The following is a 14,829-nucleotide window of genomic DNA, read 5'->3' as shown; positions in this document are numbered from 1 at the left end:
GTTGCACGTATGATCGCAAGAACACCACAGTGAAGTATGAGGGTGGGAGTATCATAATATGGCTCTGCTTCTCTGCAAATGGCACTGAGGCATCACACGTCACTGAAGAAAACATAAATGGAGCGATGTCCCAGGAGATATCAGAGGAGAATTTAATCTCATCGGCCAAGAAACTGAATCTGGGGAGAAGATGGCCGTTTCAAAAAGACAATAATCCCAAACATACAGCCAAAATAACTCAAGACTCGTTTCTTAAAGAGGAGTTGAAGGTGTTTGCATGGTCTAGTGAATCTCCTGATTTGGATCATTGAAAAAATAATGGATAATGTTAAGTCCAACTAAAGGATCCTCGTATTCATGGGGAACTGAAGATGGTTTGCTGTGAGAAACAGGGCATAATTGAACCACAATGCTGCTACTAATGTACTAAAGTACTAATTTTATTAATTTGTGGTGTCTGAAAATGGTGTCCATATTGATTTTGTTTCTTAAACATATCTTTTGTATGTTTATTAATTCATGCTTTTGTTTCTGTTTATAAATACAAATCAGAAGACATTGGCCATTATTCATCAAGGTTGCCTACAATGAAATCTGATCATAATATGGCTGCACACAAATTTCACCCACTATTTAGTTATTCGTCAATTTCATAATTTAAGAATTTGTTCAATCAAACTTGTTATGTTATATACTTCATTGGTCCTACAAGGAAATTTCATCGTTTTGCTGCCTAACTATGCCCAATCTGGGAGCAGCAAAGTGTCACCAGCAGAGCCACGCCACCTGAGGGAGTGGGGGGGTTAAGTGCCTTGCCCAAAGGCACAACCAGGTATACTTGGTCAGTCGGAGGGGAATTGAAACCACGGCCTTCAGGTTGATGGCTCACCTGTCCTACCTCCAGGTTACCCACCACATCTGGTTGGAGTGTGTATGAATATGAGCTGAAGCTAAAGTTAAACAGATTGAAAAAAGTTAACTAGCCAAAACTATTATCAATACCATAAAATATCAATAATAACAATAAAAATAGGAAATAACGATAATACTAATCATTTTATGCGCATGGAAATCCAGTACAAAAGCGGATGTACTTATTTTTCAAGCACATTGGTAAACAAATGTTGCAGCTATTGCGTATTCCATTTAAAAACATATTAAACTGATACGATATTTGATGAATAAGGGCCAAATGTGTGTAAATTTGAATTGGATTTATGCACTGGAAGTGTATTAAATAGCAAAATACTTATTACTTACTTACTTATACACTGTAAGAATGTTTTTTTCATTCTCCTGAGAAGTGGCTATTTTGAAGACACAAGGTTTTGTTCTGACAGAAATTATATGTTATTATTTATGTAGTTATATGGAACATGCGGTGTGCATTTCTTTAAAAACACACTTGCATATTTCAGTAAAACAAATGGAGCAGTGATTTATTTCACAAGTTGGCAAGGGCGACAACTAGTTACAATACTCCTATACAATTTGTGCTCTCAGTATGCAATCATAAAACGATTTAGGAAAGCAGACAGATGATAATAAAATGATAAAAATTATTTTAAAAAGTGAATTATTAATCATGCCACAGAAGCTGCATTTTTAAATATATTATGCTTATATTTTTGATCAGTGTGGTTTCAGTCCCTGGTTTAAAGCAGCCTCTTTGGACATTCTCAGCACTCGAGCTTTGACTGAAGTTTAAAAATAGTCTTTGCTTAATTAGACTGTATTGATTTGAAATGTGTTGTCTTTGTGTTGTAAACAGCCCCTCTCTCACTCTCTCTGCCTCTCTCTCACTCTCTCTGCCTCTCTCTCACTCTCTCTGCCTCTCTCTCATTCTCTCTGCGCTCTCTTTGAATCGTTTTACTGGAATTAAAACGAGTAACTGCAGCATTTTTGGCTCTTTTTGTGTTATAGTAGTGAGGTGTGTGCACATGTATACCCCGGGAGGTGGGAGTGCCCACCTCTTTGCCCTCGCACTATACAAGTGCCCTCTTAGTTGGAGTGTAAAATAATTGTATTTTAAATTGCTACCACCGTTCCTCAAGCTGTGTTTCAGTGAAGTGGGGCTCAACATCACTCCAGGGCCAGAGCTTGTGGGTTAGCCAGGGTCCTACAAGGTTCATCCCTCTTGGGTGCCCCCTCTGGAACAGTACTGACCATCTGTGGTTCTTCTCTGTAACTCCGACCTGTCATGCATAACCTCAGCGCTGGAAATCCCACCAATAAAACACTGATAATCTCTTGAAAAAGCATCACATTCCATAATGGCAGAAATAAGCGTGTTAAAGGGGGATTTTTAAAAAATCGTTGTAGAAAAAAATTAGTCAGTCAGATTTCTTTATAATGGAGGTGATAGTAGCCATATACAATATGACTAGTGAACCTACATGTGTCTTCTGAGTTTTAAATGCGATGCTGATAACGGTAAATAAAGAAATATGTTTTTCTTATGTACTAATTTGCCTTGGAACACCTTACATTTACCTCTCCACTGTAATTATGCTTAAAAAATACATTTCAGCCCAAATTTTATCCCAAAAATATTGTAAGACAGTGGCTTTTACAGGCATTAAACTCTTCAGAAGTCTAGTTCCTGTCACCACCACTATGAACAATTCTGATTCGATAATTTTCTCTAGAACGGTGCATTTCATATCAAACCACTTTGGGTGACTTTGTTTACACTTCAGTTACTTAATTATGCAGAAATTTTGAAAAAGCAGTGGAATTCCCTTTTAATAACTTTCTATACCAGGTCTTCATAATGACAAAATGCAAAGGGATTTAAACAAGACTCTGTGGAGCTCTTAAAGGGAAACTCCACCAATTTTTACCACCAAAATTTCTTTATAATTTAAATGTTGAGATGTTAATGTGATGTTAATGCTAATATGAATATAGCCAGTTTATTTACTATACAAAATGACCAGTGAACCTTCACGTGTCTTCTGAGTTGATAATTGTATAAAGGTGATAAATCTGAAAAATAAGCTTTCTATAGGGACTATTTTGCCTCACTACAACCTGGATGCAGCTCTCTGTCATGAATGAGTTTTAAAGATATTTATGATCACATATTTAGGCCAAAACCTTCTAAAAAAAGATGATAAAATAATGTCTCAGGCTTCAGGCAGTGTATTCATAAACATGTCATGTAATAACCTTATGTGAGGTAACTTTTACATGCATTAAACTCAGACGGTTCTTATCACCTCCACTGTGGACAATTCTGACTTTGTGAGTTTCTCTAGAACAGAGCGTTTCACATCAAACCACTCTGAATGACTTTATTCACATCTTAACCACTTAATTAAGCAGAAATTTTGAAAAATCAGTGCATTTTATTTTAAAAATAGAGCTGTTACTAAATAATAAAATGAGCGGTGAGTAAGGCCGTGGTTTTGCATGCTGGAGAATGGGGTTTAAATCCATGCAGATAGTAGTGTTTGTGCTTTTGGCACCACATAACACAAAATGTTTGGTTTTATCTGAAACATGATTACACTGACCCTCTTGATAAGAATGATTGCAACATACAGAAAACTAAGTTAAGTCTAATTTATATTCATGATTCCCTTTCCCCCCCTTGAGCTCGTGACTCCCAAAACGTCTGAATGGGTCTAATAGTAGTCGTAATTATTGTTGTTCTTAAGAGGGTGTCTGGGATTCTTCCCAAGGGGATCAGATGTGTTAGATTAGGGTTACGCCTTTGCACCTCTTTTACACTTTGAAGGAATGCTCAAGCATTTTCAAGCTTATCTGTCGCTTGATTGCCACAGATAATCATTTTGGCAGCAATTATTTTGATTTAGTTGGTGAAGTCTCACTGTGTAACGTTGTACATTATATCACATTATACTTTATATTTAATGTATATATAATGTACAATGTTTCACACAGCCAGTAACACAGTGAGACTTCACCAAATCAAAATTATTGTGTCAAAATAATTACTGCCAAATTTTTTATCTGTGATATATATACTTTATTCTTAACTACTTGTAATGGAAGTTGATGTAACTAGATTTCCATTCATCAGAAATTTAACACGATCAAAAGGGTAACTGGGGTTGTCCAATTATGCCAAAAAATGAAAAACAAAAATGTGGATATATAAAATAATAGTATGTATCAATATAATAACAGCGTTTATGAATGGGAGCATGGCACAGTGGGTTGCGCTGTCCCCTCACAGCAAGAAGGACCTGGGTTTGATTCCCTGGCTGGGTAATCAGGGTCCTTTCTGTGTGGTGTTCTCCCCGTGTCTGTGTGGTTTTCTCGGGGTGCTCCAGTTTCCTCCCACAGTCCATAGACATGCAGTCAGTCCAATAGGAGATGCTAAAGTGCCTCTAGGTGTGAATGTATAAGTCTGTGTGCTTGACCTGTGATGGACTGGAGACCTGTTCAGGGTGTTTCCTGTCTTCTGCCCAGTGAGCGCTGGGATAGGCTCCAGCACCCGCCGTGACCCAGGAGGATGTAGATTTATGAATAGTTTAAAATGACTTTGGTAAATATTATTAATTAGGTCATAAACACCGTAAAAGGAATTAATAAACAATTATAAAAAGAGCAACATTGAGCTATTGCTTGCCAAATAGTGAGGCCACATTCATCTATGTTGATACCTATGTTACTTTGTCTTCTCCATTAGTCAGCATTAAACCTGTCAGCTACATCAGATATTGATTATCATCAGATAGAACAGCTCACTTTATGTATTTAACTGCTTATTAATGATTTTAATGTGTAAACACATTTTAAGCCCATCAGGAGAATGGGAAGTTGCAGAGGTTTTGAGTGTCCCTTGCAGTAAAGTTGTTCTGCCAGAAGAGGGCAGCGCAGTGTTATGAAGTGATGCACTGCTGGTTTGATAACTGACAGTATTCTGCAGTCTTGCTCTTAATGTGACGTGCTGGGGGGAGTTTGTGTAATGATTGATATGTACATTACCATTACTGCACCACAAACTGATTAGGCACAGTTGATAAGTGCATGTTGTACGTTTTAACCTTATTTACTGCAGCTATAAAAATCCCACGCAGTCTGATTGAACACGGCTGATGACAGGTGGTAAAGTCTCACTGTGTTACTGTTTGTGAGCAACACTGTACTGTATAGACCTTTCTGTGCAGATTTCCCTTGAAGGAAATTGATTTCATTTTGGACACTTTTAGAATTTGAGACCAACCCCGTTTCAGGTGACCACTTGTCCTGAATTACATAGGACTTTCCCAAAAGTCAAACATCTTCTTACAGTCTGCACAGACAAAAGAGTGTCCAGGATTTCAGAGGTCCTGGGGAGAACATTAGAGGCCCCATATCTATATATCTCTAACTTATTTTTCAAGCTCAACTTTTATAACATTTATGTGAGTTTATGTACCAAAAAGAAAAGAAATTATCCCAAAATAAATCATTTTGACATCATCATTTTCTCTCTTTATCCCTTATTAAACAGCCTGTTTTTTGTAACTGTGCCTTTAAGACTGCTGTATATCAATAACTTCTGTTGTTATTGGCCATGTGTCTTATTCAAAAAGCATATCTTAGAACTTCAGTGTTTATGGATGAGGCTGAACTGCTATAGGCTGAAAACGTGGATATATGTAAATTAATTGGTTTCTGTGACATCACAAAACTAAGGATTGAAAAAAAAGCTGTTTTTTGCAGCTTAGTTTCCATATATGGACTGTAAGGACTTAAACACTTTAACAGTGTTTTTTATTTACTACATCAAACTCTGTTACTCCACATTAGTAAGAATAATTCAGTTTTCTGTGATACAGGCCCTTTAAATATTATTTTTTAGTTTTTTTATGTGTAGAATACATATAAAAACCAGGTCATGCCTCGCTCCATTATTCACTTTCTCACTTTTAACAAAGAAAACAATGTAAGAACACCTGAAGAGACTCAAAAGAAATAAGGAATTATAGGCTAAGCCTTTTTTAAAAGGCATCCTTAAGGAGCAGAATATAACCAAATGTCGTAATATCTTAATACAGGGGTGTCCAGTCTTATCCGCAAAGGGCCGGTGTGGCTGCAGCTGTTCACTCCAAACAAGCTGGAGCACTGATTCTACTTGTTTAATCAGTTGGTCTTAGTCTTCAAACATTTCATGAGGTGACCTCCTGTTTTGTTGGAGTGAAAACCAGCAGCCACACCGGCCCTCTGCAGATACGATTGGACACCTCTGTCTTAATAGATTAAGTGTCATCAGGGTCTCTACCTAATGTGAAACATTGCACAGTTTATGTGATTCCTTTTCATATATAAGATGAATATAGGCTGTTGTTTGTAGGCCTAGATTGCATATATTATCCCCTGTTCCCCTGATGTGTCCCTCATTGTCCTGCAAAGTCAGCTAAGCTGTCCTGCAGCTGAAGCATCCTAACCCTGTTTTCTCACTGTCCCAAGCTTAGCCCTAACCTTTAACTCACTTAAATCAGTTTCAGATAAAAACCCCCAGAAGTTTAAAGTGTTTGGGAATAAAAAGTATCGCCATCACTGTTAGAAATAAAGGTGCTGTGCAGGTACATTTTCCGTTCATTAAGGTACAAACAATGTAAATGCAATCTCAAAGGTACAACAATGGTTTTAAGGTCTAATTGTGCACCTAAAATACGTTTTTCCCAGGTGAAAAGTTCGTATTTGTATCTTTTCATAATCTAATGTTTTAAAACAAAACAACAAAATAAAAGCCTGGAGACGAGATGGGGTGTGTGGAGTCAGTACAACTTAGAAAATATAATTTCAATGGATTATGGTACAGTTATGTTCCCTGACTAAAGGTACTGAGATGTACCCTTGAGGGTACCACCCCAGTGACAAGAGGGGAACTGCCGCAGTAGCAGTTTGTACCTTTTTTTGTGAGAGTGATGTTATGCACTTGTCTGTCAGAAGGGGGCAGTAGCGCTCCTTCAATTATGTGTCATCCTCAGTCATGTAACACTTGAAGGAAAAAAAAAAGAAACAGAAACTCCGCTGTCATCTTCTCGAGCAGCAGGGTGATACCACAAGCAGTAATATTTTTTCTGACTTCTAGCTGCAGCTCTCAGTTATTCTGCCTGCATTCTGCTTTCCTGGTGACGAGTGACAGGCCTGGCTGTCTGTTTGCGCTGATGCTATGTGAATGTGGCTCCAGATATTTTAAGCTCCTAATCAGTCTCCTGGTGTCGTGCAGGTTTTACTTTATGTGTCAATTCCGATGTGACACGGCTCTATTTTTTGCCCTCTGTTGTGCCTCTGTAGCAGCTAATCTGAAGCTTTTGTCTTGAAAGACACCTAAAGAGGGATTCTGTCCTGTTTTAGCTGAAGAACAATGGCTGTAATTGTATGACAGTCTCTGCAGTGGGTACCTGCTGTGTTCGCGTGGTTGGCTGGCCGTGGGCGTGTAGGTGGACACCGCAGGTGTGTAATTCTAGCATCACCTGTTCGTCCATTGTTTCTCTTGCCACTTCTTTCAATGGCTTCTCCAGTACCCTCTTCACTTCTCTTTCTTTACATGACCCTGCATTGACCCCACGTTAATGAAAATGCCATAGCTGCATAGCAGCACACATGACGTGCAAATGTTACCGCAACACAGAGAGAGAATCTCTATCCAACTCCAAACTAGGTCTGTCGTTATTGATTATAAATAATCGAGTGATCTGTCAGTTGTTTTGATGATTTATCAAGTAATCAGAATTTACAGATGTACTTAACTGAGCAATAACAAACCATTCATTGCCTTTTTAATTTTAAATACTGTATTTCTGCTAAAGGATGAACAAGGAAGCCTTTAAAAACACTGAGGGTCAAATGTGCTTAGCCTTTTGTGCCAGTGACAGGTGCAAATCCAACTGCCCACATGTTACAGTGCCCCCCAGAAGTACTTGGACTTAAAATTGTAATTTAATTGTGTAGGAAACAAAAATTCAAACCAAGTGGTGCTTATCAATGAACACAAGCTCACCGTCATCATTCTAGGAGAAGCAGCCTCAGTGCAGTCTGGCTAGAGCTATTCTCCAGGATTTCTCCACACGCGTCCGCCATCAGTTTTTCACAAAGTCAACACTTTTTGCATGCACTGTATCAGAGGTCGGCAACCCAAATGTTAAGAAGAGCCATTTTGTTTTTTGAAAAAAAATAAATCAAACCACCTTGGGAGCCACAACATTTTATGTCCGTTTCACCATCTTGGCTGTAAATATGTCTCACTATGTGCTAATGTAGTAGTGTAGGCTAAAAATATAAAATAAATGAAAACGCAGACTTTCTTTGCTCTGCTTTGAGTTTTAGCTCAGCTATAGCTGCTTTTCTCGCATCTCCGGCACGAAACTTTTCCTCAAAAGTAGAATAGTTTCCTGTAAAATGTCTTTCAGTGCTCGACTTTTTACGAGACTAAGGCCAGCTTCTCATTCATCGGCCCGAGACACCAGAATGTAACTGCTGTGCACCATTTAAGGTGGCATGGGAAAATTTGAACAAGAAACTGACTTCATCATCGCAACTTTTTAGTGTTTGACAGTTTTTTTTTTGCAGATTAAATGTATCAGGAAACCAGCTGAGTGATTATAAATGCAAATAAGTCTGTTTTTTCTCCAAATTATTAACGTTCAATTTAAATCTTTCTCTTTGCCTTTTTTGTTAGCTACTAGCTAGATGGGATTGTTGTATGCGTTGCAAGCAATCTGCACTTAAACCTTCAGGGTTATAGGTTGGTGAAGTAACAGTTATGGGCTACATTAACTCCAGCATTTAAGACTGTTTAGTGTTAAAACTGTGTAGAACGATCAGCAGAGCTTTATTTTACTGCAAAGGAGGATTATTTTATTTTTACCTAAAAATCTAATTCTGCTGTGGAGCTGCAACAGGGCAGTAAAACAGCTGTATGCGGCTCCGGAGCTGCATGTTACCAACCCCTGTACTATATGTACGAAACTGGCGCACGAGCCTAAATGCTCGAGTTTATGCGCTGCATTCATGGAAAAATATGAATTTTCTCATGCATATGCATTGAGGGAGGACTACACAAACTGTGTGAGGATTGAGATATTAGACGTATGGCTGATTTAATATTGTGCTTGATTTAGTCAAAGTCCTTATAGGAAAGTACATTCACTCTGCAGTCATCTTAGCAGCGGCCCTCGGGCAGTTATTACCAGTCATACAAGAACGGGCTTCTATCTATTTGAATGAGGAGAGGCCTACAAATATCAGTGCTTTAGAAACATGTTTGAAATCAATCTAGCAAAGAATGCATCAATACTTGTAGCATTTAGCCAAAAAACACACAGAAAACATAGTTTTTATGCCTGGGGCCAGTCGTGGAACGGAGGTTAGGCAATCAGCCGTGTGACAGGAAGGTCATGACTGAAGGGCCATTGATCAAGGCACCTAACACCCAACTGCTCCCCGGGCGCTACGGATAGGGCTGCCCACCGCTCCGGGCAAGTGTGCTCACTGCCCCCTAGTGTATGTGTGCTCACTAGTGTGTATGTGGTGTTTCGCTGCACGGATGGGTTAAATGCGGAGGTGAAATTTCCCCGTTGTGGGATTAATAAAGGTCACTTTACTTAGTTTGTTCTGGCCACTGCACATGAGCATATCTCAAAATGAAGGGGCTTTTCCCTCTTGTGGCTTTTTCAGCTAACCAACTGGCACTTTTACTGAATGACATTTGCCATGTTGAGCATTGCAAGGTTTCATTTTCCAGCCAGTGAACTGATTTAGCGCAGTTTGAACAACAAGCGGAGGCCGCTTTTGTGTTTTTTTTTCGCCTTTTAAAACACAAATTTTTAGTAACGTCTCAAGGGTGTTATGCAGAGAGTTCTTCTAATAGTGGCAGCAGAGACAGCGGCTAGACTGATGCCCAGACCTTGAACATGTGCTGAATCAGATTAACACTATTTAATTTCTGGCGTACATGTGTCAGAAGATACAGCGTAAAATGTACCATTACTAGACGTATTGTTTCCCAAATTCTCTGTTTGTATCTGCAGTAGAAAAACACCCCAGTAGAATGTTCTGTTGGGAAAGAACTTCATTTATTAACTCAGCTATGTATTCGTCATTGAACTTTCGTTCTCTTTTGTCTCAGGATTGTTGACGGCTCCTTTTAAATCCTGTACCTCACGAGTGAGCTGTTAGTACGCAGAGCTATGTACAGTTTGTGTGATTAGCTGCAGCCTTACTAAGGCAATTGCTACAACACATATTGCAGTCAAATCAAGACACACTTTGTGCTGCACCTGCACACCAAAAAGAGTTCATTAGAGTGACACTGTAGAAGAACCATTTGTGCTTCCCTGAAGAACCATTTCATTTTTTTAAAGAACCATTTGTGTACATATATGTGAGTGTGGAGAACTTCTTTAATCTCTTAAAATCCAGGCTTATTACATACTAAGGCTTATTATTCAGTATCTACAGGGACTTCAGTGCAAACTGGCTGAGCTATTCTGAGGTTATAGAAGTGTACAGTAAAACTTTGGGCCTGCCAGTGAGCCCTGACCATTTAAGGAGTTTAAAGAACCGCCCCACAATGTAAAAGTGAAAGGTTTTTCCTAGAACTGTACATCAGAGCCAAGTAGGACTGTTACAATCCCACAATACAATTTGGACCTTGATACTGATACCAAGTGTAGTATCACAATGCTAAATAACAAAAAATAATTTTTTAATTTTTAAATTGAACAAAACTCTGAACCATATTAGCAGTGGTTGCTAGTACCAGCGCACTAAAGCTGTTTTCTTACCGTCTCATTAGTTCATTTTAATGGGTGCATGTTTATTAGGACAGTCCTATTGTTCTATACCAATTAAAGGCCATTCCTAGAACCGTGCATTCAAGCCATTAACCTTTTAAATCTTTGTTTTTAAGAGCGTTTGTGACAATAAATGCATATGAATGTGTGCTAAACAGGCTCTGTTTCTTACTGTAAAGAAAGTCCAGTAGGAGAAACTAATATATGCCTTATCATAATGCAAATTGCAAATGAATAATTTCTGTTGTAGCGAGAGAAGACATTTTAATTATTCTTATGTTCATTAAAGTAATTGTGACTGCCCAAATGACAACCCTGAGCATATCTGTACCATTCTGTACACTTGTAGCAAAAGATCGAGGCTTCAATCAATACATAGAAATATGCTTCTTCTTTTTTTTGAACACTCAGGTCAAATTACTTAATGTTTTGTTGAATTTTCTCTACAGCCTCCACAGACAACAAACTCAAATGTTTATTTTTTCTGCAAATTTTAGTGCTCAATTTCTGAGTTTAGCATTTCAGAAAAAATGAAAATGTAAAATCTATAATGTAGCATGACTTTTATTAATTACATGTTATTATTAATATGTTAAATTGAGCAGATAAACAGTAACTGTACTTTAAAATGTGCCGAAGTGTGTTCTCTGTAGAGGATGTGTTAGCTTATTTTTTACTTCTTAAAACAACAACAACGTTTAATTTGACCGGGGCACCCAAACTTTTGCATGCCACTGTCCATTTCCAGTTAAACCGAAGCCAAGTCTGATTTCTGACTCTTTTCAATCCAGTCAATGAGTGCATGTGTTTCTCCATTATAGAAAACTGGAGACATTGACTCTGCACAGCTGAGATAACAGACTTCGAATTCACACTGTAGTTACAACAATAATAGACGCGCAGTGTTTGAATGCGTTCTGAAAATGCGGGATGAAAGGAGCTGCGAGGTTATTAGGACCATGCAAATACATTCTATAGCAGTTATCTAACATTAACTTGCTCAGGCTGGCTCGTTTGTTAAAGACTGTAAGCTTATTAACTGAGCACAAAACAAAAATACAGTATATCATCCCTTTATGTCACGTCACGTAAAGCGTGAAAGTTTAAATTTTATGTGACAGCTTTGTCGCCATGGAGATGAGTCATAGTGCAGGCTTCCATCGGCAACCTCGTTTTACCCATAACCCTCCCTTGCAGACCCATCCCTGCCACATGTTGGCCTTTTTCCCTCCTGTGTTGATCTTTTTAATGGGGCTGTGTGCCTTCGAGGGTCTGCGTCTATAAAAGTACAGGCGTGCCCTCCAGAGACAACTGTACAACCACGCGAATAACTGTACTCATATGATTAACAGCCTCTTCCTAGAGCGCTGACAGTGTGGAGGTGTCCCGTATAAGTGTAGATTAGAGCTCAGCGAAGGCTTTAAGCGTCAGGGTCCTGACCCAGATCAAGACTTAATGCACATAAAATGCGTACAGATACCGATGTCATCCCTGTTAAGAGCGTTTTCGCTTAAAGGGCCCATATCATGGAAAAAAGAGATTTTCTTTGCTATTTTGAAATAAATTAAGTTTGATATAGTATTTAAACATTGTTATAGACATACAGTTCACTTCTCAAGCCATATATGGAAAATAAGCCAACACATTGACATACACTATATGGACAAAAGTATTGGGACACCTACACATTACAACTACAGGGGCTTTTATGACATCCCATTCTAAATCCATAGGCATTAATATGGAGTTGGTCCCCTCTTTGCAGCTATAACAGTTTCCACTCTTCTGGGAAGCTTTCTACAAGATGTTGGAGAGTGTCTGTGGGAATTTTCGCTCATTCATCCAGAAGAGCATTTGTGAGGTCAGACACTGAATTTGGACGAGAGGGCCTGGCTCACAATCTCTGTTCTAGTTAATCCCAAAGGTGTTGGATGGGGTTGCGGTCAGGGCTCTGTGTGGGCCATTCATGTTCTTCCACACCAATTCACCCAGCCATGCTTTGTGCACTGGGGCTCAGTCATGCTGGAACAGAAGACGGTCTTCCTCAAACTGTTCCCACAAAGTTAGAAGCATAGAATTGTCCAAAATGTCTTGATCTGCTGAAGCATTAAGATTTCCCTTCACTGGAACTAAGGGTTCTAGGCCAACCCCTGAAAAACAACCCCATATCATTATCCCTCCTCCACCAAACTTTACAGTTGACACAGTGCAGTCAGGCAGGTAACGTTCACCTGGTATTCGCCAAACCCAGACCTGTCCATCAGACTGTCAGATAGACAAACGTGATTCATCACTCCACAGAATGCGTTTCCACTGCTCCAGAGTCCAGTGGTGGCGTGCTTTACACCACTCCCCTCCATTTGGCATTATGCATTTTGATCTTAGGCCTGTGTGTAGCTGCTCAGCCATGGACACCCATTTCATGAAGCTCCTAACAGCAGTACTTTTGCTGGTGTTGCTTCCAGAAGCAATTTGGAACTTGTTAATGAGTTATTGAACAGAGGATCAGCACTGTGCGCTTCAGCACTCGGCAACCCCACTCTACCGCTTTGTGGCTGAGCTGCTGTTCCTCCTAGATACTTCCATTTCACAATAACAGCACTTACAGTTGGCTGGGGCAGAACTAGCAGGACAGAAATTTCACAAACTGACTTGTGGCAGAGGTGGCACCCGATGACAGCGCCATGTTTAATGTCACTGAGCTCATCAGTGCGATCCACTACACTCTCAGTGTTGGTTTATTGAGACTGCCAGGCTCTGTGCTTAATTTAATAAACCTGTTAGCAGTGGGTGTGGCTGAAACAGCTGAACTCAATAATTAGTCTTCTTTTTCAATTTTGTCAATATAAAATTCTCTATGTGTTAAATAAACCAAATAAATCATTGTAACATGGCCTACTTTAACTTGTTCTGAAGGGAAGGTGAGCATGTGTCTCCCCCGTTAGCATGCAGAATACAATACACACAAAAAAAGCAAAGATATTCAAGGCTAGAATGTTGAATTGTTCATCATGCTGTAGTATTGAAGAAGCACATCGTGCAACAGAACTTCTCAGAATTGATTTGTTTGGCCTGGAAAGACTGAAAAGCTTTTAAAACGCCTGAGAAGAAGCCCAGCAGACCATCATACAAGCACTTGGATTGTGTCTACCTATTTCTATTGATCTGTGTCTTTTATTGTGCTACTGGCAATGCCTCTGTCTTATTTCTGGTTTGTTTACAGAAATAAGTATGCGTCTTCCTAAGGGCTTGCTGCTTTGTTATTAGTGGTCACTAGTCGTTTTCTTACCATCTCATTAGCCAGTTTCAATGGGTGCAGGTTTGTTAGGACAGTCCTGCTGTACTTGTTTCCTTGGATTCCTTAGGTGTTATGTCTGTCATAAAGGTGGTCATTATTTTCAAGGGTCATAAATAGCCATAGTTAACATATCTGTATTACTGTGAAGGTGGAGAATGGTACCTTGGGCAAACACCTTGTACCCTACAAAGGTCCACATCTACATTTTTCTTTCTTACATGACTTTCCCGCCTCTCTTTGTCCTGTAGAATTAAGCAGGCTGTTTTTGTCACTGGCCTTTAAGACAGACCTCTGTTCTGATGGACTGCCCTGTATTATGCCTAATTCAAAAAGCAGTCCAGGCTGAAACACACCTTCTGATGTCAACATGAATGGGTGGGGCTAAAGAGCTATAGCCTGAATAGATGGACACATGTAAAGGCATTGTTTTTTCTGACATCACAAAAACAATCAATTGAAAACGACCTGTTTTTGCAGATTAATTAGCATATATGGGCTGTAAGTTTAGTATGTTTACACACTACATCAGACACTTATTTCAGAAACACTGAGGAAGATTCAGTTTTCCATGATAGGGGTCCTTTAAAGTGCAGTGTGCTTGAAAAAAAAATGAAGAAAGGGGTTTGAGAAAAGCACTTGCGAGGCTTATTAGCGTAGGCATCCTTTATATAAGCTTAATGCGTGACTTTAGAATGGATTAGAATCACCTGTTCTACTCCAAAGCTCGATAGATAGGTGGGTGTTGCAGCGTTGCAGAACTAAATGGCTTCA

The 14,829-nt window shown here is 39.2% G+C and overlaps 1 protein-coding gene across 2 annotated transcripts in view; it reads left to right on the top strand.

The window, feature by feature from the left end:
* The window catches only part of ksr2 (kinase suppressor of ras 2), a 164,920-nt gene that overhangs the window by 20,000 nt on the left and 130,091 nt on the right, over nt 1-14,829 (top strand). The window lies entirely within an intron of this gene.

The sequence above is a fragment of the Colossoma macropomum genome, unplaced genomic scaffold, assembly GCF_904425465.1.
Source record: "Colossoma macropomum unplaced genomic scaffold, Colossoma_macropomum, whole genome shotgun sequence".
NCBI lineage: Eukaryota > Metazoa > Chordata > Actinopteri > Characiformes > Serrasalmidae > Colossoma > Colossoma macropomum.
This window is presented reverse-complemented; position numbering and strand designations above follow the sequence as displayed.